Source organism: Larimichthys crocea, chromosome XXI (assembly GCF_000972845.2).
Source record: "Larimichthys crocea isolate SSNF chromosome XXI, L_crocea_2.0, whole genome shotgun sequence".
Taxonomy (NCBI): Eukaryota; Metazoa; Chordata; class Actinopteri; family Sciaenidae; genus Larimichthys; species Larimichthys crocea.
The window spans coordinates 12,028,689-12,048,966 of record NC_040031.1 but is presented as its reverse complement, the minus strand read 5'-3'; the positions used below and the strand labels follow the sequence as shown (position 1 = coordinate 12,048,966).

General features: G+C 40.6%; 1 protein-coding gene and 5 non-coding genes across 6 annotated transcripts in view; 5 read left to right on the top strand and 1 right to left on the bottom strand.

Annotated features, from left to right (window-relative positions):
- Window positions 1-7,707, bottom strand: part of plxnb2b (plexin b2b) — a 119,375-nt gene extending 111,668 nt beyond the window's left edge. The window contains exon 1 of the mRNA XM_027273027.1: window positions 7,201-7,707. The gene's annotated coding sequence lies outside the window, so the exon portion shown is untranslated. The remainder of the gene's footprint in view (window positions 1-7,200) is intronic.
- Window positions 7,708-15,136: 7,429 nt separating this feature from the next.
- LOC113744262 (U4 spliceosomal RNA) lies at window positions 15,137-15,277 on the top strand. The gene has a single exon (XR_003461400.1). It is a non-coding gene; the product is annotated as a U4 spliceosomal RNA (small nuclear RNA).
- A 1,053-nt stretch (window positions 15,278-16,330) lies between these two features.
- LOC113744253 (U4 spliceosomal RNA) lies at window positions 16,331-16,471 on the top strand. Its single transcript, XR_003461392.1, has one exon. It is a non-coding gene; the product is annotated as a U4 spliceosomal RNA (small nuclear RNA).
- Window positions 16,472-17,140: 669 nt separating this feature from the next.
- On the top strand, window positions 17,141-17,280 carry LOC113744260 (U4 spliceosomal RNA). Its single transcript, XR_003461399.1, has one exon. It is a non-coding gene; the product is annotated as a U4 spliceosomal RNA (small nuclear RNA).
- Window positions 17,281-18,271: 991 nt separating this feature from the next.
- On the top strand, window positions 18,272-18,412 carry LOC113744289 (U4 spliceosomal RNA). The gene has a single exon (XR_003461422.1). It is a non-coding gene; the product is annotated as a U4 spliceosomal RNA (small nuclear RNA).
- Window positions 18,413-19,091: 679 nt separating this feature from the next.
- LOC113744256 (U4 spliceosomal RNA) lies at window positions 19,092-19,231 on the top strand. Its single transcript, XR_003461395.1, has one exon. It is a non-coding gene; the product is annotated as a U4 spliceosomal RNA (small nuclear RNA).
- The last annotated feature ends 1,047 nt before the right edge of the window (window positions 19,232-20,278 follow it).

Genomic DNA, 20,278 nt, shown 5'->3' with positions numbered 1-20,278 from the left:
CTCTAACCCCAGCAGCAGCAGCATCTACTCCGGCTAATGACTGTAATTAAAGAGCCCGGCTTCACAGAAGGATCAATGACGTGGGATCTGCCCAGACAGGACGTAGAATAGACGTAGCTGCAGCAGAAGGAAGCGACCACAGGGCTGAGTTTTTAAAAAACTTACAGGCTGAACAAATGGGAGGCTGAGCGGTAAAGCTCGCATGTGTTATGAGGGCCTGTAAATATTTAGGCATTCTTACAGGGGTATGCGGCTGCGACTCTGATGTCATTTCTCCCAGGCCTATCATTTAGCTTTAGTTAGAGGCTGGGAAGCCAGTTGTGGAGGGACTGTAAACACAGATCTGTGAAAAGGGGAATACTGGGTATGTGTCACAGGACTAAAATAAAAGCATGCAAGAAGCTGATCTGTTATCTGCATGACCGTCACATGCCTGTCCAAATGTATGCAGATGAGGGAAGAGAAAGGACACAAAAAAAAAAAAATGCAGATACCATGTCTACGTGATTTGCAGACACCAGCATAAAATATCTAACAACTTCCTTTTTTTTTGGCTGAAAAAAGTTATGAGAGGAAACCAAAACTGGACAGCTTTGAGGCTGCCCAGATGAGTCAGTAAGGAATAATGCATGCCATCGCGGCTACGTGAATAGGAGAGTGAGGCTGGGGGGCAAGCGCAGACACCCAAGACATAGAGCTATGATGACACCTCCACAGATCTGCATTTCAGAAGACAGCTCCGAGCCCCGGGCAGATTTGAGGCACCAGGATTAATATCCACACAGACTACAGACACACTGAGTAAGAAAGACAAAGAATAAAAAAAGATTAAACAGGGGAAAAAAAAAAAAAGTTATGGAGCACGAGAGAATGAATAAAAGAGAGGGCGGATAAAAGTGAACTAGAAAGTGTGTTCAGAGATGGAAACATTACATAAACAGGAAGTTATAAACACACTTCCACACTGTTCTAATACTAAAAACGGTCACGGTTGGCCGATCGGGCATAGCTAACATTCCTGTAGATCATGTCTGAGTCTGAGTGGTATACATTTCCACCTCTGCCTTTAGTCCACCACATCACCCCAACGCAACAAGGTTAAAGCCAAGGTAAATGTCAGAGTCATTCTAATGCCCTATATGAGTCTGCACACAACACAACGTTCACCTTGTCTCTGCGTCATTGTTTTATTACATATTTGCCGTTTATGCACATTTTTTATGTTTTATTGCTGATTACGTTATGTTCTACACATCGTTTTTTCCCTGCTTAATCTTTTTGCTGCTGCACTGGGTGACTTATTTCTCCATGGGGATCAATAAAATAAAAAAATAAAAAAAACTCAACTTGTCTTAAAAGGCATTACTGTTACCTCACAAAATCCCACCTCAGATATTAGCAAGCGCAAATTTTAGTGACCAGTGGTCACTTCGAAATGTCAGTCTCTAAGGTTAAGGCAGTATCTTTGGCTGTGTTATTACTGCTGCCTAGACTGCTGCCACAGTAAAACGGTCTGTCAGTTTACAGATGAGAAGCAACAGAGCCAGTGGCATTTAACTAGATTCTCAGTAACTTTAACAATTGCTGTATGAACAGATTTTAATAGGTCCCTCTTGGATCATAGGCTACTGAAAGGCCACAATACCCACCTCATTTAACAGAGACAGGGACATGATACTGACAAAGAAATGATTTGGTTTTCATAATATCATTTCATTATGAGTAATAAAGGCAGACAGCTTTGTCTATACAATGTATTATCTCAGCTCAATACTTACGATTATAGATCTGAATACTGTAGAGAAGGTATAGTATGTAATTTGCAGATGAATGAGAAATGTTTTAAACAGTTATTATAGCATATATAATACAGCCATTCAGTTTGAGATTTCATTTTAAAGCTATAATGACCAACGGTAAAAAGGAAGAGCTATGCAAGCTTTGCGCAGACAAGCACAGGTATGAGGAACATCGTATCTTTCCATCACAAAAAACTTGCCTGACTCCTTATATTGATTGAAACAGACAACCAAGAGACAGACACCCAACCTCCAGCAGTGCTGCCATCTCCATGTCCATTTCCAGCTGCCAGCAGATTTCAGCAGATGCCAGAGATAATAAGGACAGCATATGTTTCCTCAAGATCTAATGTTGCTACTGCTATTTCAGAGCACATTCTGCCCAAAGATTTAATGCCGTTTTAGATGTTATCACGTGTAATTATAAAAGGGGGGTTGACATGGGTCAAATTCATGTGTAAATACAAAATCCAACTAAATGGCGCCCAAATACCTGGCAGTTCAGTTAGAACTACCCTGTTTTAAAATAATAAAATGTATAAATAAAGTACATAAATAAATACCAAGTGGTTGCAACATTAAAATTCCAGAGGTAAACATTCAATTTGAATATTATTCTGATCAGTTGTTCATGTCAACAAAGGGAGCACCATCTAAAGCACCATCTATTCATAATAAAGTTATTCAGAGTCATACTCTGGAAGTCAGTTACTTCCTAGATCGACGAGCATCATCCATCTCTTCTTTAAAGTTACACTCGCACACACCATCCCTCTGTGTCTTCCTCGGTTTGCCACATTATCTTCCTCCTTTTTGCTCTCGCAGGTTAGCGTGACCTTCATCTCCAGCTGCCGCCAGCGCGCTGACCCGTCATGCATCTGTCACCCACCAGTCCTGGCTGCGGCTCACATTAAGTACTTCATAATTAATCGCACAGTGTGCGTGCAAAAAATAAAAGAGAAAGAGGGCCAATACTTCACAGCAACTATCATATTAACATAAACCAGCTGGACGTCATATTAGCTGTAAAGCAGAGGTGATAATTAAAAATGATCTTGGCAGGACTAAATTGGTCAGTTTGAGGATTAACTGTGGATATAAATGAATTGCACCCTCTGGTGCTTTAGTTAGAACTAAATGGCACTCGACATCAAGCGAGTCTCGGCTATGAACAAAAAGTGCAGTGAAAATGCATTTCAGGTGGAATAAGTGGCTCTACAGTTTCCATTAGTCATCAGCTACTCTAGGTCCATTTCGAATCCAAATGTCTCTGAGAAAAATGTATCAACCGCATCGATGCTTTACTGACCTCTCGATAGGAAGTTCTTTTTTCACTCAAGTTTTCTTTACATGTAATCTTACCCAAAATACAACCACAAACACACAAAGGATTCATAGACATGCAAATGTGGAGACCCTTGGACTAGTTAGGGGTTCAGTACTTTGCTCAAGTGCCCAGGAGGTGAACTGGCACCTCTCCAGCTACCAGTCCACCCTGCATACTTTGGTTCATGCTGGACTTGAACCGGCCACCCTCCAGTTCCCAGATCAAATCCTTACAAATCGGCTACTGCTGCTCCTGTACAGGCAACCTTCAATATGCACAAAATTAAGCATCAATTCATCTCTGATATGTCAAAGTCTGAGAGATCTCTGGGCTGATTTTTCCATCATAAAGCGAGGGAGCTGGACTAAACATCGCCCGCCACATTGCACTGATTGAAGCAGGCGCCATGAACTTCCTTCTGAAGAGCTTAAATGGATAGCAATGTGTGCCAGGCTCAATTACCAAAGCGAAAAATAAATTAGCTTCCTGCTCTCTTTTCTCCTGCCAATACAAGCCTGGAAAAGAAAGCATCTGATTAAGATTTTCCCAGGATAGGAATCAAGGTGACCCCTCACTCTTATCATTGTTGATACGTTCACAGATACCTGCTTCTGTAGGGTCGGGCTAAAATGCCTGGCCGGGTTTGTGCTTTTGCCAGTGGTCTGAGCTGGTAAGCTTGTTGACATGCCACCAGTGAACAGGTAGCATCAGAGGCCTCAGCAATACAATGTGTTTGTGTCTGTCTGTCAGGTCAGCTGCCATGGGGAAGTTGGCGAGAGGAAGTAGACTGAGGAAGATGTCTGCACTGTGTATCCATCACTTTTGTTCAATCCTCAGATATGTAACCTCAAGGCTGCTGACAGGAGACACAACCAAAAAGTGCCTTTGGGAACAGCAACGAAAATCATGTTTTCCTCTGTGCTAACTTTTTTTTTCAAGTGGCCACCTACGTCTCTAAACCTCAAATCACATCAGCCGTCTTATCTCAGCTCTCCCCCGTCTATTTTTTGTGTGTTTTTTGTGCTCAGTTCTCGTGCGGAACATCCTACCCACAACCTTTCAGCCGAGCAATCAAAGCAGCTCCATCTCCACGTGAATCATTTATCTCTTTCAGGAATGTGAGCGTATTTACAATATTCATCATGTTCCTCTTACTCATGCTCCAAGCACTGAACACGTAGGGAGGAGTCACGGTGGTTAAAGGTAGAGGTAAGGGTAGAAGAAAAGCAGTGAGGGAAAAATCAACATGGGCTGGCAGCGGCGTGGAGAAGAAAGTAAGCCGGGATGGACTGAGTGCATGGTGTGGTCAGCCACGGACATAGATGAAAGACTGTGGGTTGTGAGAGTGTCATGGTTGTTTTAGAGGTAAACGTAGACCCTGCTGAACCTGACCATGCTATCTTGGGCTGAAGTGCTTGGTTTGGAAGGCTGCAATCAGAACAGTTTAAACTCTGGATTGCCAAGCTTCTATATCTCCCGCCACACAGCCCATCATCATAGCCTGCTGTCGCGGGAGTAAGCATGAGAATAAGCATGATCACACCTTGTAGGTCTGCCATACGTCAGCTTTGTTATCTCCGATCACGAGCACACATAAGGCGGGGAGAAGTGTTGCGTGGCGAGGGTGGCGAGGAAATGGTGTGCGAAGTCCAAACAACACCACATGAGAGCAGGAGGGGCGGGGGGGTGAAGAAATGAAGCTGTTGATGGGGGATAGTTTAGGACACGGCCATGAAGTTCAAGGGCAAAGGGTGGCAGCTGTAAAACCCGACGGAGATAAGATCAGAAATCCACCTCAGCATGACGTCCCCTCATCATAGGATAATCCTCAGACATGAAAAGACGAGCCTATCTTGGAATCTGGAGGAAATCTCTATTCCCCAGGTTTTTCAGCAGTCTAATGCCAGGCTGACACGCCCTTCACGCATCTGCCCACACTCCCCTGAAGTCTATGTGTACTTTAGATAAGCCGAGGGAACGAGCTAATGCATATGGATCTTTCTCATGTGCGCCACACCTATTTTATGACCAATAAGTTTACAAAGTCCATTCGTCAGAAGGGAGATATCGGTCAAACAGTAGCTAATGTTTCAGCTCTTAGAAGGGAAAGTAGGTCTGACAGATATTGCAATATGATAATGACTTCAAATGCTGCCTGGTTTTAGTTAGGGGCGAGAAAATAAGAGATTAACTAGTCATTTGAAATTAGTCTCTTGCAATAAACCAATGGCTCTATTCATGTATCATTTTTCTGGGGCTTGTTTTTCTGTTTGTAGTCTGCAAAGCAGGAGGCATGGGATTGCATGTCGCTTATGAAGGATTATGGTTTTATTTTCAAAATGAAAATGACAGAAGTCAGTAATCCAATGCAAAAGGAAACAAAAAGAGACCGGGGGATGAGTTCAAAATCGTTTGACCTCGAAAATATTGGAACACTCAGTGAAATGCGTCGCGTGCTTCCAGGAGACGACGTGTTAAAAAAAAAAGAAGGACAGGATGGACTTTGGCTCGCTCAAAACATGTAGGAGCTTAACAGCTGAGTGCTTACTGCCTCCGTCCTTAGTTGGTCAGAGGTTGTTTTACTGGATCCAAAAATACTCAGAGTGGATCTCGCCACAAAGTTTCATTTCCAGAGCCAGTGACCTATTACAAGAAAGAAAAGGAGGGAGCCATAGACATGCCTGCTTTGTTTGTTGTTCTCTGTTCCCTTGTATTTTAGGGTATGAGCTTGCATCCCACTTTTGGGATTGTTTTGCAGAATCCTGAATCACCAACATGACCTGAATGAGAAATGTCTCCTATTCACTTGCCCTGAAAAGAGCATCTATGATGAAGAAGCGTGGTGCGCTTGTCTTTTCCACCCTTGCGGGGAGCAGGAGAAAACATTTATCACCACTCTCCTCTGCACAGATAAGGTGTCTCTATTTATTCAGTGTGGAAGAGATAAACCCTGAATGAAGCACTGTGGGACAGAGAGAGAGTGAGAGAAAGGGAGATGGTAGAAAGAGGGAAAAGACAAGGAGGCAGCTTGGTTTTCAATTGCTTGTGTGTGTCCATGTGAGCAGATGGCATCTATTGGAAAACCATCCCCGCTCAGCCAGGAGACTAGAGCACTGACCTCCTGCTCTGACCCCCTTCCAACCACCACCAGCAGCCGCCTTTCCTGCCTCCACGTGCCCCCCGCCTGCACTAATCCATTCCCACTATGAGACTGCTTGTAGAATGTTATCTAATAGGAATAATCCCCAGGAGATGTAGCATCCCATGTACAGTAGGGGCGAGGGAGACGCCACGGGGCTACGAATAAAAAAGACTATTTAGAAACACAACAAGGAAGTACAGTGGTCTGGTTGAGGGCCGCGCCGGGGACTGAAAGACACAGACTGAACTGAACTGCACAGGAGATTCAACGGGGATATGAATAGTGCTTCTGTCTCCTTGTTCTCCATGAGAAAGAGAGAAAAAAAGATAAAAACAAACACAAGGCGAAGCTCACTACTTCTTCTCCTCTCAGCTGCTGATGTACAGCCTGCTGTCCAGAGGTGAGGAACACAGTTCACATGCTCATTCCTCACTGAAATTGCCTTGTGTATGTGGGGACAGACGGCTCCTTGTGAGGTGACTGGGCAGATGCTGTGATCCTGAGATGAAATGCATGGGTTTACGGAAGAGCATGTCTACACTGGTTTTCTCTCTTCAAACACACAGCTGTTGAGTTTAACAGCAGAACAAGTTTACACCCAGACAACTAACAGCAATGCACGGCAACACAATGACACATTTCATAAGCGTTTTCAAAGCCACGCATTCCGTGTTTTGACGCTTGCTGCTTGCAGCGTTTATTCTAGGAAATACAACACTTAGAATAAAAAAAGCAGTAACATGCGCGGAGCTGCGATGTTAGTGGAGGTTGGGTACGGTTTAAGCTCCAGGGGCGTGTGATATAAGACTATCCAAAGTTTCCTGCTCGTATGTAACATTGTTTTGAAATTGATACTGTGTCTAAACCACGGGAGCGTATAGTCCCAACCCTACTTTAACACGATACACAACACGCTTCCCTCGGGAACTCACCTTGGTTTGGAAAAAGAGCGAAGAGAGAGTAGGAGTTGCACGAACGCGAGCAGTCCAAATATTCAAGAACCCTGTTTTCTTTCCCACACTGGTGTAAAAATAAAATAAAAAATAATAATAATTGAGAAGTCCGTAACGAAGTTCACATTTTACTCTCGTCGCGCGTCCTGTGAGAGCTTTTCAGCAAGGCACTATTCCGTAAGAGAAAAAGAAAAACACACGGACGACTTGGTTGGAGCGATTTGTCAATTCCTGTTGAAAAGGCGACCCGGGCAACTCCTCAACAAAAGAGACTCTGGTTTCAATATCGGGGACTTTCTCCACGCCCAGGTGCCGGAGTCACATGGTCATTTCCAGGTGTGCATGCAGGCGTGCGTGCGTGCGCGTGTGCGCGTGTGTTCGAGGCGGCTCAGTTGGCAGAAACACACCTGTGGGATGATCCGCTCACGCGATCGCCTCGACTGTCATCGCGTTTTGAAAATCGGGGATGTTGGACTGTGGGAGGAGGAGAGGAAATGTAAAGGAGGGAGGGAGAAGCGCGCACTGGAGGAGAACCGACGCGACCGGGTACGGAAAGGAATGATCCCCCCTCCCACCACACACTCACCGCCGGCTAAGCCCCTATGTGTGTGTGTATGTGTGTGTATGTGTGGAGACAATAGGAGGCAAGTAGTAGAAGAGTCGTTACGAAACAAGTTGTGTCGTCCGTTTTCGCCGACGCACAGAGATATTTCCGCGGGCGATGGGAGCGGTGTGTGGCGGCAAGCCCCGCTCTGTGGTTCCCAAAGTGTGGTCCGGAACCAACACCGGGTCTACCGAGGAGTGGGGGGGGGGTGGTACCAGGTCATTCCAGGCAAATCAAATAAAGAATGTATTTAAAAAGGGAATGTTAGAAGGTAATGGGTTTTAATCTCGCTGAGGTTCCCGCCCCCATCAGGGTAAACACAGTTACATAATTCTGCCATGTCATACCATAACAACAACAACAACAAATAAAAAATCTAAATATTCTATAAAATATGAAGGATGTAGTTCATGAAAATGAAATAACACATGATACATTCAATTTTGGGAAAAGTTAAAGGATCAGTTTACACAAATGTTCCCAACTCATGACATGATAGTTGTGGTTTTATTTGCAAAGTGTTCAGAAACACACACATATAGACATATTTCAGTTGAAATAGAATAATATGAAATGGAAAAAAACACATACCTATGTTACTAATAACATTAACAATGGTTATTATACTACAGTGAGTTATCATGCACAATACCATTATCCTGAAACTAAAAGAGCTACATGGAATTCAGCCTTCCTTTAACTTTACCGCTCTGTTTTTACTACTCTGTCATGTCAAAATGTCTCACCTCTTTTTTTTCTCCTTTTTTCATTGAAGGTACTCACAACACTGGAAAAAATGCAGCAGCGTATGTCTGTTCAGAAACAATCCCTTGTTTATTCAAGATAATCAACAGACATCAGCACAGACAGCTCTTGCCAAGCTTTGCCTTTGGAAGGAAACAGTCCTCGGTGACTGTTGACGGGAATGTCTGTCAGTTCTCTGGAGGAAGATACATCGCTGTCGAGTTTTTCAAATGTCATTTCTTGATCCTTTGAGCATCGGCAACAAGTTTCCACTCACATTTATTGGATAAGAGTGACAGAGACAGCTTTAAACCACATAAATCTTTTTTTATCTTTGGTGAACTGACCCTTTAACAGTGATTTAATAGTGGTATCACTATAATTATTGTTACTTTTATGTTCCTGTGTATGTGCTGTTATGATGATGTACCTTGAAATGTGAATCATATTAAACTTTTGTTTCCCTGTACTTTTAAAATCAGCGTGTGATTACCTAAAAGTCCACAGAGGGACAATAATTGTAAATTAGCTGATTCTACAGGCAGCATCTCTGATGTTAACTGTAATCTTCCTGTCAAATAAACAGCCAAATAAAAGACAAATAAACCATTTGTATTTCATGCAAATGAACACAGATGAGTGCGCAAAGGGAATTGGGGGACATTGCTTGGTTTAAAACTATGTTAAAGAATAACAAGTCCTTATTTATTTATATTTCACTGAGTCCCATTTGTCCCTACAAGAGTCATATTAGTAGTCATTATAACTCAAATCATTGGCGTGCCTGCTGTACCTTGGCTGCTGAATCGTTAATCACAAGATGTATAATTTGAAGCTCTTTAGTCAAACTAAGTTTCAGAAAGTGCAGCGATCTTTCATTGCCCTGTGAATATGTAATAGCCTCTGAATCAGCCATATGTTTCAGGTCCTTTTCAGTGGGAAATTCACTGATTTCTGATTCATTACAGCAAAGGGGATTGAAGCTGTTTTGATTTCAGATATGGGCCATATGTGTAAGTACTACTCAAGCTTGATGGGCTCTATCATAAGCCAAGAGGTTATCATGAATAGCCTTAAAGTCTAATATCACATAACGCTGCAATTTGGCACATTGAGTTTCGCGGCTCTGTGTCATGCCTTGTTGTGTGGCCGGGTGTCAGTTTTGTGAGTGATTTATGGGCATGCAAATGAGGCTGTCTGTTTGGGGAGATGTACTGCCTTTGCCCAGTGGGCCCCTGAGCAAAGACTGGAGACTGCGTGGGAGTGAGTCAGTCCCTAACTGCTGACACAGGCACAGAGCTGGCAGAGATTCACAGAGCAAGATGGGAAGATGGCCTTCACAGGTCCTCACATTGACTGATGAGATCAAGGAGAAACTAGGCCAAGCCAGACAAGTGTCAGGCAAACAGACACCCAATAGAGTAAGAGAGAGAGCGAGACAAACACTTCCCAATCACAAATAGAGCTGAGAGAGTGGACCGTGGCATGGTAGAACTGGGTTGTTGTGGGTTTGAGTTTAATATGTCCAAACCTGTTTGTCTAAAGAGTAATGAGCCTGCTGAGTCTTGGAACATGGTAGCCCAGGGGATGTCGGTAGCCAGAAAAGGCCAAGTCAAAGCTTTCTAAATTCACTAAAGTGGAATAGAAGTTCACTTTGTTCTACTAGATAGCCTGACTGTGATGACATTTTGATCAATGTGCCTATACCTTCCTGCAGCTTGCCTTTATGTTGCTTGAATAGTGATGATCTGTTATCACGCTGGTGTCAAACAGTACCATTTGTCACACGGTGTCCCATAGCTGGTCCGGGGCTGTAAAATGTTTGACTATCAACACATTATACAACCTAATTTATGACACAGCATTTCAGTTGTCCACAATGATGTAGTGGTCACATCAGATTCAAGGTTCATAGTTCAGAGTCTGTTTGCAATGTGGATAGACTGCCCTCTGTTGGTGACGGCTTGTATTATTTCATCAATTAACAATGATGAAACGACCAGACACTTGAAGTCTGCATATTCAGCAGCATATAAACATTTAATAAATGGTTTATAACAATAAACAAAAGACAGACGGGGCATAACAGACTCAGAGGTGTATGTACATATGCTACATTTAGATATATAGAGTATAGTTATAGTGGGCATATACAGTAAAGAGGTAGATATTGAATAGACACAGTGCTGCTGTGTAACTATTGATGTCTGACCCTGCTGCCACACATGTGCATTGCATTTAGTTCATATCTTTTCAACACATACTTTGCAACACATATGTTATATTATGACTTGTTCTGATGATAACGACAGAAAGAATTTGCATTTTCTGCACATGAAGTGTTGAATTCATTATAAACACACAGTCCAGTATAATGAGGAATTGTGCAGAAGATAAGCAAATTGTTAATTCAGGTTCACACATCATTAGCAAATCCATTAGGACACTGGAACTAGTGACACACAGTATATACATATTACATTTAACAGTCAAGGTTGGGGGTTTATTTAGGTAATATCTGACTGATGCAACTACACTCCTTATGCATTTCTCAGTACGAAACATAAGACTTTTTCCAAAGTCAAGATTTGGAATGCTAATGCCTCGTGCTCTATGCGTATAATCACCTGCTCAGTAATATCATATTCAGTACTCCACACATTCTCACAGTTGTACCCTTGGTTGTGCCCTTGCTATTGCAACTGGATTGTCACTATCTATCAGTTTTGTTATGTTTTTTTTTTTTTTTTTGCATCACCAGGTGAAGGTTGCCAGATTTACTGTAGTGGCAAAATCTAAAGATGCAGAGATAACAGATGGAGCAGTTCACAGACACAGGAAAGTGTCATGGTGGTGAATGATAAAGGTGTGAAGAAAGACTCAATGGGGGAGGCAGGGGTAGGTTATTTAAAGCGTAAGGGAGCACTTTGATTTGAATGGCTCTCTGACCCAGCTAAGCGCGCCTGCAGCTGTCAATGTGACTTATAAGTAATTACAGAGGTAGGAAAAGGATGTGAGAGCGACTGAGCTATGGCTAACTGCACGCGGGGCTGAGATTCTTCACAAAAGGCATGTGCGACAAGCAGACATCAGGTTTGGCATGAAGCGGACAGACAGGCTTATGGTGCCATTCTGACTCAGTCTAGGAATAACCACAAGCTGGGAATAGTAGGGAGGCAGCAGTGTGTGGGTTGGTGTGAACAGTCTGCGAGGAAAGACATGATATTCAAATTCAAAGATTTATTATTAAAGATGCTGTATTACAGATGAATATAAAGCATACTGCTGTGTGTGGGATGGAAGAGTGAAGCTAAAGTAATACTGCATCTTTGACCTCGAAGTTTAGGGAGAAACTAAAAGGCACCATGAGCGACATTTGTCTTCTCTTATCAGATGTCCCCTTGCACTAGCTGAGCTGTCACTTTGCCCAAGAAAAATGTCATTGTTTTTCCTCTCTCTGCTCATAACACAATCTAATCACAGTTGGCCGGGCTCATCCTGCTTTGTCCAGGTGGCCCCACTCTGAGATGGAACAGAGGGACTCTCGGCATCAATAAATGTCTCTAACCATCCTGATGTGATGCAGCACAGATTATACAATACCCTGTCTATGTCCAACTACACTCTGTGTAGGTCAACAAACGTGCACACACACATATACACCTGCTTGCATGCACACACTTTTACACAAAGTGTGCACCGTATCCATTCCCTGTTGAGTCAATAATGTCTGTAATTCAAATTTGTGTGCCCTTGACGTGCTCTGTGGAAGTGTGATTATACAGAGAAAGCTGCACTGTGTGGTCTAAGCTGGATAAGCATAGTTGGCGCACACTCAGTCTACAGACTTTACTGTCAAAACAGTCTTACTGAAGCTACTATGAGCTGCTCCACGTGCTGTAATATAGGTTAGATTGTGACTTGACTATGACATTGATTTTTTTTAACCTTGTGATTGATGGTTCAGGGGGAAAATGGCTCTCAGCATGGTGAAGACTACGGGCTGCTCACTGAGCCCCCATTTGGATGGCGTGGTATTATGTGGGCTACCCAGCAGCCTGTGCTGTATTGCGGAAACAGCAACGCCATCTGTTACACTCTATTTTCATCTCTGTGCCTACCAGCGGGGAGGGCCACAGCCCAAAAGGACTTCAACTGCTCCAGCAGAGTACCATTTGTTCAACAGGTCAAGTCTGAGCCTTACAGTGAGGAACCACCAAACCAGTTCTCATTTATGGCATGGTCCAGGTGATTACAATACCCCACACACATCACTTGACTGGGCAGAGCTGGTGATAAAGGAGGAAATACTAATACAAAAAAGTAATCAGGTACCTCCGAGAATTAGAGGAGATTATTGCTGTCACACTTGTTAAATGACCATAACCCAATGTGTCCTCAAATGCTTCTTAAGCCTGGTTAAAAGGATCATCTTGTGAATTGAACTCCGTTCATGTAATGTGTTTCTTGGGTTGAGAAAAGAGAAATTTGGGATTTCCAGGTGAGGAGGAAACAGGGGCTGGCAGGATTCATTTGAGATTACTTGGCGCAAACATGGTGTAATCCCCTTATCTGCGTACTTACCTGTCCCTGACAGTGATCCAAGCCTACCTCTATGAACCTCATTGGCCTGACATTCTGGCAGGAGAAAATCCCTGTCTAATGTGTCAGCCCAGGCAGCTTTAACACCTGGCACGCCAATGCTTATCTGCTGAGCACCCAGAAGCACCTGCATTATCCCAGTGAAGCCTCACAACAAGTGAAAGGGCTTCTAATATCCACCGAGTGAAATTACTGTTTGTGTCATGGCACAAATGCACAGCGCGCAAAGTGCATACCATTATTAAGGGCTTATGACATGACACAAAAGACACGTACAGTATCAGACATCCCTAGTTTTGGCATCCTTTAGCCGAGTCTTGAGTCTTTTAAATCTTGACTTTTTATTTTTAAATGAATTAATGGTTTAACTCCTATTACTATTACACCTCACTGCAACCCCAGTTTGGGGACTTTCCTTTAAAACAGCAAGAATTGAACATGTTTGTCCCCAAACCTAGGCTTTTCATGGTGGAAATTTCTGCATCAGCTCTGCGCGCTCCTTTGCACTTCTACTGAAACACTTACTTGTTAATCTGGACAGGATTCGAGGTTTTATATATTTATTTTCTTGCAGTTTTCAGGCATAAAGCTCTGTGTGACCTTTAGAAAAGTGTAACACATTGAAATGAAAAGGTGACGGCGGGAAAAGGGGGCGGAATATATGTTTTTCTAACAGATGCATGCTTAAATAATTGTCAAAAAGCATGAGTCACCAGTGCTAACAGTAAATCTCTGTAAAGCTTTCTCAGGCAAAATCATATGCCTCCTAAGTTGACAGTCTAAAATCATCTTTGGTCCACTGCTTAAAATTAATGGGCTTCTGTAAACATGGAATTTATTAAGGAAATATTACGAAAGGTAATCCATTACATACGGTATAATGCAAAGGTAAAATATGTAAATAAGAGGCTGCTTAATTAATTTCCGGCCTGGCCATTTTTCATTCCGGTTACACATCTTGAGGCCAGCATCACCTTTTATTTATTTATTTATTTATTTCTTAATTTCTTTTTTAAAAAAACAGATACTGAACAGGAGGAAGTTACCTATCACCCTCAACACCCTTTTATGGATTAATATCTCTGTACTTTGGATGCAACACTAAGAAAAGTTCTCAATTTTTCCCTGCTTGAAAGTTTTAGCAGACTTTTCAAGGTGGCAGGTGAGAAAACTTTAAGATAGTACTGGCTAATATATACTAAACTACAAATAAAGCTTCATCTTGGCTGTATAGTTAATAAATGAAAATGCTTTTATAGTGAGAAGTGATGAATCTGTCGGTTAAAAGTTATAATAATTATCTCAGGGGTTCAATCATCTTTTAAACGTCCTAATTGAAGTATGTGGTGACGTTACCGTCGGTAAACACACCCTGTTGTTTTGTTTAACGTTATATTTCTCTCTGGGGGTATGTTAATAATACACATTTAATTACTTCTAACAAATAGTGGAGCAGGTTTAACTCATAGACTGTGTAAAGGAGGTTTTTCCTCGTCTACACTGACACCTGGTGGCGTTTCAGCAACATAGCTTTACCATGAGCGGGAATTCATGTCTAAATCATGCCGTGTATATAATGCAGTATATTATACCGATAGTATAAAATACATGCAAATAGATAATAAATGTAGTCGGTTTGTATTGTTATTGAATCCCATGTACACTACATGAAATGATTCCTGCCCCTTTAAAAGGCGGGAAACTATGCAGGGGGCGTGGCTGTCAATTCAAACGTAGTAGTATGTGGATCCCATGATGCATTGCGACACGGCGACAGTTTTAAATAAACTTAAATAAACCAGCGTTTGACAAACTAAACGAAGCGGTGGATTATATTTATATCTGTGTGTGTGTTTTATTGTGGTCAGAGGACCGTGTGGGCCCTGTTTTCAAAAAAAATACTGACACCGTAACTGAAGGACGCAGGCAGCGGAATGACTCCCCACTCTGTACCGGTGTATCATCAGCTTTGCGCAGTGGCAGTATCGTAGCCTATGAGGTTTATCCGAGGCGCGATTATTGCTAGTTGAAAACTTTACCCAATACCCCGCCTTGACGACTTGAAATATAGTCGGCAATGGCAATTTTTGACGGTCTCTAAGGAGACTGATCACGTGTTGAAAATAAAAATATATCTAGTCAGAGTGAAACTGTTCATACATGGTGAGCTGGAATGCATATGGAGTCCTTATTGTGTATCCAAGATATTTTCTGCTTTCTTTTAGATTATTGATCGTCTGTCTTTTACTTTTTACTTTATATAACCAAAGACATGATTCTTTATAAGGTGTTAGATTTACATATTGCATAGTTCACTGTTACTTTGCTTTTACTTTACTGTCACTGCTTTTACTTAACTGTTATTTATACACGTGTATATAGTGTTAAAATAGGATATCGTTTTATATAGTGTTAAAGTTTGGTTTTCTTGCTATTACTTACAGTCTCACTTGCCGTTTGGGAGCTGATGTAACTAAAGCAAGTTCCCTGCAGGGATTAATAATGTATTTCTAATTTCTGATTTACAAAAATCCAATTGCAATACTGTTTACACTGTGCGCATGTTTTTTATTTGTTTGTACTGTTCATTCTATTTATACCGCTGAATCTTTCTATATTTGCCGTATTTGTACTGTTTATAACTTTTAAAGGTTGCTATATTTATCTTAGATATGTTTAACTTGCATATAAATTATATATATATTATGTATATGACTTTAAATATAGTCAGCAGTGGCATTTTTGATAGTCTCTAAAGAGACTGATAAAGTGTCATAAATAAAAACTACCTAAATGAATAGTTAACAACAATAGTTTTGGTTCCTGTGTGTTAACTCAGTTGTCTCCTCTGTTGGACAGTCTCTGATGTCTCTGTCACTGTGAAAACGTCTTTAAACGGAGACGTGCAGGAGCATACGTCATTTCCGTTTAAAGCTTGTTTCAGTGTCTCGTGTCTTATTGTGATCCTGTCTCTTCACTTTGATGGAGACAGGTTTCTAAAGTTCATGTGTCTGTTCTCTGGTAATGAACCAGTTGATCTTGTTCATATTTCTAACGACATGTTGTAAGCTCGTCCACTTGAAGTCCCGCCCACGTTGCCACCATAACAAAGAGGTGTATCGTCCGGAGAGACCTGTGTGTGGCTGCAGAGAGGCCGTCAGCTTTGCGCAGTGGCAGTATCGTAGCCTATGAGGTTTATCCGAGGCGCGATTATTGCTAGTTGAAAACTTTACCCAATACCCCGCCTAGACGACTTGAAATATAGTCGGCGACGGCAATTTTTGATAGTCTCCAAGGAGACTTGTAACTTTGTCAGAATAATAAATAAAGCAGAACTTTTCTATACGCATTATTTGTTCTTCTGTTCATCCATGGTTAAGAGTGGTTACAGTATTTTCCAAAGGAGATACATTTGTGTTTAATTACATGAAGTTTGTCAGAGGATTTTTCATTTTGGACCAGTAACTTGCAGTCTTTGTATTTGTCCACCAGATGGCGCTAATTATAAAGCACAGTGGATCTATGTAAACATACAAATTCCCAACATATAATTAATATTTGATATGATTATTTCAAGCTGAACTTAAGTAGTTTAAATAATTGACTCATTTAAAGCTGAATCAAATATTACTATGATATTTTTACAGCAGTTCTTAGCAAGCTGGCATTTTTTGTCATCAGGTACAAGACAAAACATGGAAATTATTACCACTATCACAATGTTGACCTGAACATATGAAGCACTCTCACAGTCAACAGCTGACAAGATAGTTCAATAGCATTAATTAACCCACAGTTGAACTCTATATAAATACAATTTAGATTATATATCTTAAACAGTTATTATCAAAGTATCATCCATGTATATAACCGGTTTCCTGTCCAGTCACTGTGCAGTATGCATGTGTACAACCCTAACAGAGGGGTATGTAGATGTAACAGACACCCCCTCTGTGACAGAGCTTCAGTATCCTTTTGCAGTGGCAGTATCGTAGCCTATGAGGTTTATCCGAGGCGCGATTATTGCTAGTTGAAAACTTTACCCAATTCCTGCCTAGATGATTTGAAATATAGTCAGCAATGGCAATTTTTGACGGTCTCTAAGGAAACTGATGACGTGTTGAAATAAAAATATGTCTAGTCAGAGTGAGAACATACAATATTTTTTCTAATTATAGGTTCGTCTGTCTTTTACTTTTTACTCTATATAACCAAAGACATGATTCTTTATAAGGTGTTAGATTTGCATATTGCATAGTTCACTGTTACTTGTTTTTTTATTTTACTGTCACTGCTTTTACTTAACTGTTATTTATACATGTGTATATAGTGTTAAAATAGGATATCGTTTTATATAGTGTTAAAGTTTGGTTTTCTTGCTATTGCTTCCTGTCTCACTTGCCGTTTGGGAGCTGATGTAACCAAAACAATTTCCCTGCAGGGATTAATAATGTATTTCTGATTCTGATTCTGATTTACAAAAATCCAATTGCATTACTGTTTACACTGTGCGCATGTTTTTTATTTGTTTGTACTGTTCATTCTGTTTATACCGCTGAATCTTTCTATATTTGCCGTATTTATACTGTTTATATCTTTTAAAGGTTGCCATATTTATCTTAGATATCTGTTTAACTTGCATATAAATTATATATATATATTATATATATGACTTCAAATGTAGTCAGCAGTGGCATTTTTGATAGTCTCTAAAGAGACTGATAATGTGTCATAAATAAAAACTACCTAAATGAATAGTTAACAACAATAGTTTTAGTTCCTGCATGTTAACTCAGTTGTCTCCTCTGTTGGACAGTCTGTGTCTCTGTCACTGTGAAAACGTCTTTAAACGGAGCATACGTCATTTCCGTTTAAAGCTTGTTTCAGTGTCTCGTGTCTTATTGTGATCCTGTCTCTTCACTTTGATGGAGACAGGTTTCTAGTTCATGTGTCTGTTCTCTGGTAATGAACCAGTTGATCTTGTTCATATTTCTAACGACATGTTGTAAGCTCGTCCACTTGAAGTCCCGCCCACGTTGCCACCATAACAAAGAGGTGTATCGTCCGGAGAGACCTGTGTGTGGCTGCAGAGAGGCCGTCAGCTTTGCGCAGTGGCAGTATCGTAGCCTATGAGGTTTATCCGAGGCGCGATTATTGCTAGTTGAAAACTTTACCCAATACCCCGCCTAGACGACTTGAAATATAGTCGGCGACGGCAATTTTTGACAGTCTCTAAGGAGACTTGTAACTTTGTCAGAATAATAAATAAAGCAGAACTTTTCTATACGCATTATTTGTTCTTCTGTTGATCCATGGTTAAGAGTGGTTACAGTATTATCCAAAGAAGATATATTTGTTTTTAATTACATGAAGTTTGTCAGAGGATTTTCTTATTTTGGACTGTTCACTTTCAGTTTCTCTATTTGTCCACCAGATGGCGCTAATTATAAAGCAGAGTGGATCTATGTAAACATACTGGTTTAAAGGGTTAAAACTCCTAACATATAATTAATATATGATATGATTATTTTAAGCTCAACTTAAGTAGTTTAAATAATAATTTACTAATTTAAATATTACTATATGATATTTTTACAGCAGTTCTTAGCAAGCTGGAATTTTTTGTCATCAGGTACAAGACAAAACATGGAAATTATTACCACTATCACAATGTTGACCTGAACATATGAAGCACTCTCACAGTCAGCAGCTGACAAGATAGTTCAATAACATTTATTTACCCACAGTTTAACTCTATTTAAATAGTATTCAAGTTATTTACCCTGAACAGTTATTATCAAAGTATCATCCATGTATATAACCAGTTTCCTGTCCAGTCACTGTGCAGTATGCATGTGTACAACCCTAACAGAGGGGTATGTAGATGTAACAGACACCCCCTCTGTGACAGAGCTTCAGTATCCTTTTGCAGTGGCAGTATCGTAGCCTATGAGGTTTATCTGAGGCGCGATTATTGCTAGTTGAAAACTTTACCCAATTCCTGCCTTGATGACTTGAAATATAGTCAGCAGTGGCAATTTTTGTTAGTCTTTCACGAGACTGATGACTTGTTAAAAATAATGAAGGGCAACTATAAAAGCTATTGTTATGTGTTGTGGTCAATAGACATTAACTGTTATACTTTCTTGTCAAGAGTGGACACATTTCCAGACTTTTATTTTTGTAACTTGTTTTTCAGAGAGACTGATAATGTGTCATAAATAAATGATTAGTTAACAACAATAGTTTTAGTTCCTGTATGTTAACTCAGTTGTCTCCTCTGTTGGACAGTCTCTAAGGAGACTGATGACGTGTTGAAATAAAAATATGTCTAGTCAGAGTGAGACTGTGCATATATGGTAAACATTGACGTACATAGAGTTCCTTTTAGATTATAGATTCGTCTGTCTTTTACTTTTTACTCTATATAACCAAAGACATGATTCTTTATAAGGTGTTAGATTTGCATATTGTATGGTTCACTGTTACTTGTTTTTTTTTATTTTACTGTCACTGCTTTTACTTAACTGTTATATATACACGTGTATATAGTGTTAAAATAGGATATCGTTTTATATAGTGTTAAAGTTGGGTTTTCTTGCTATTGCTTACTGTCTCACTTGCCGTTGGGGAGCTGATGTAACCAAAATAATTTCCCTGCGGGGATTAATAATGTATTTCTGATTCTGATTTACAAAAATCCAATTGCAATACTGTTTACACTGTGCGCATGTTTTTCATTTGTTTGTCTGAATCTTTCTATATTTGCCGTATTTATACTGTTTATAACTTTTAGAGTTCCCATATTTATCTTAGATATCTGTTTAACTTGCATATAAATTATATATGACTTGAAATATAGTCAGCAGTGTGTTAAAAATAAAAGCTATCTCAGTTAATAGTTAATAGTTAACAACAATAGTTTTAGTTCCTGTATGTTAACTCAGTTGTCTCCTCTGTTGGACAGTCTCTGATGTCTCTGTCACTGTGAAAACGTCTTTAAACGGAGACGTGCAGGAGCATACGTCATTTCCGTTTAAAGCTTGTTTCAGTGTCTCGTGTCTTATTGTGATCCTGTCTCTTCACTTTGATGGAGACAGGTTTCTA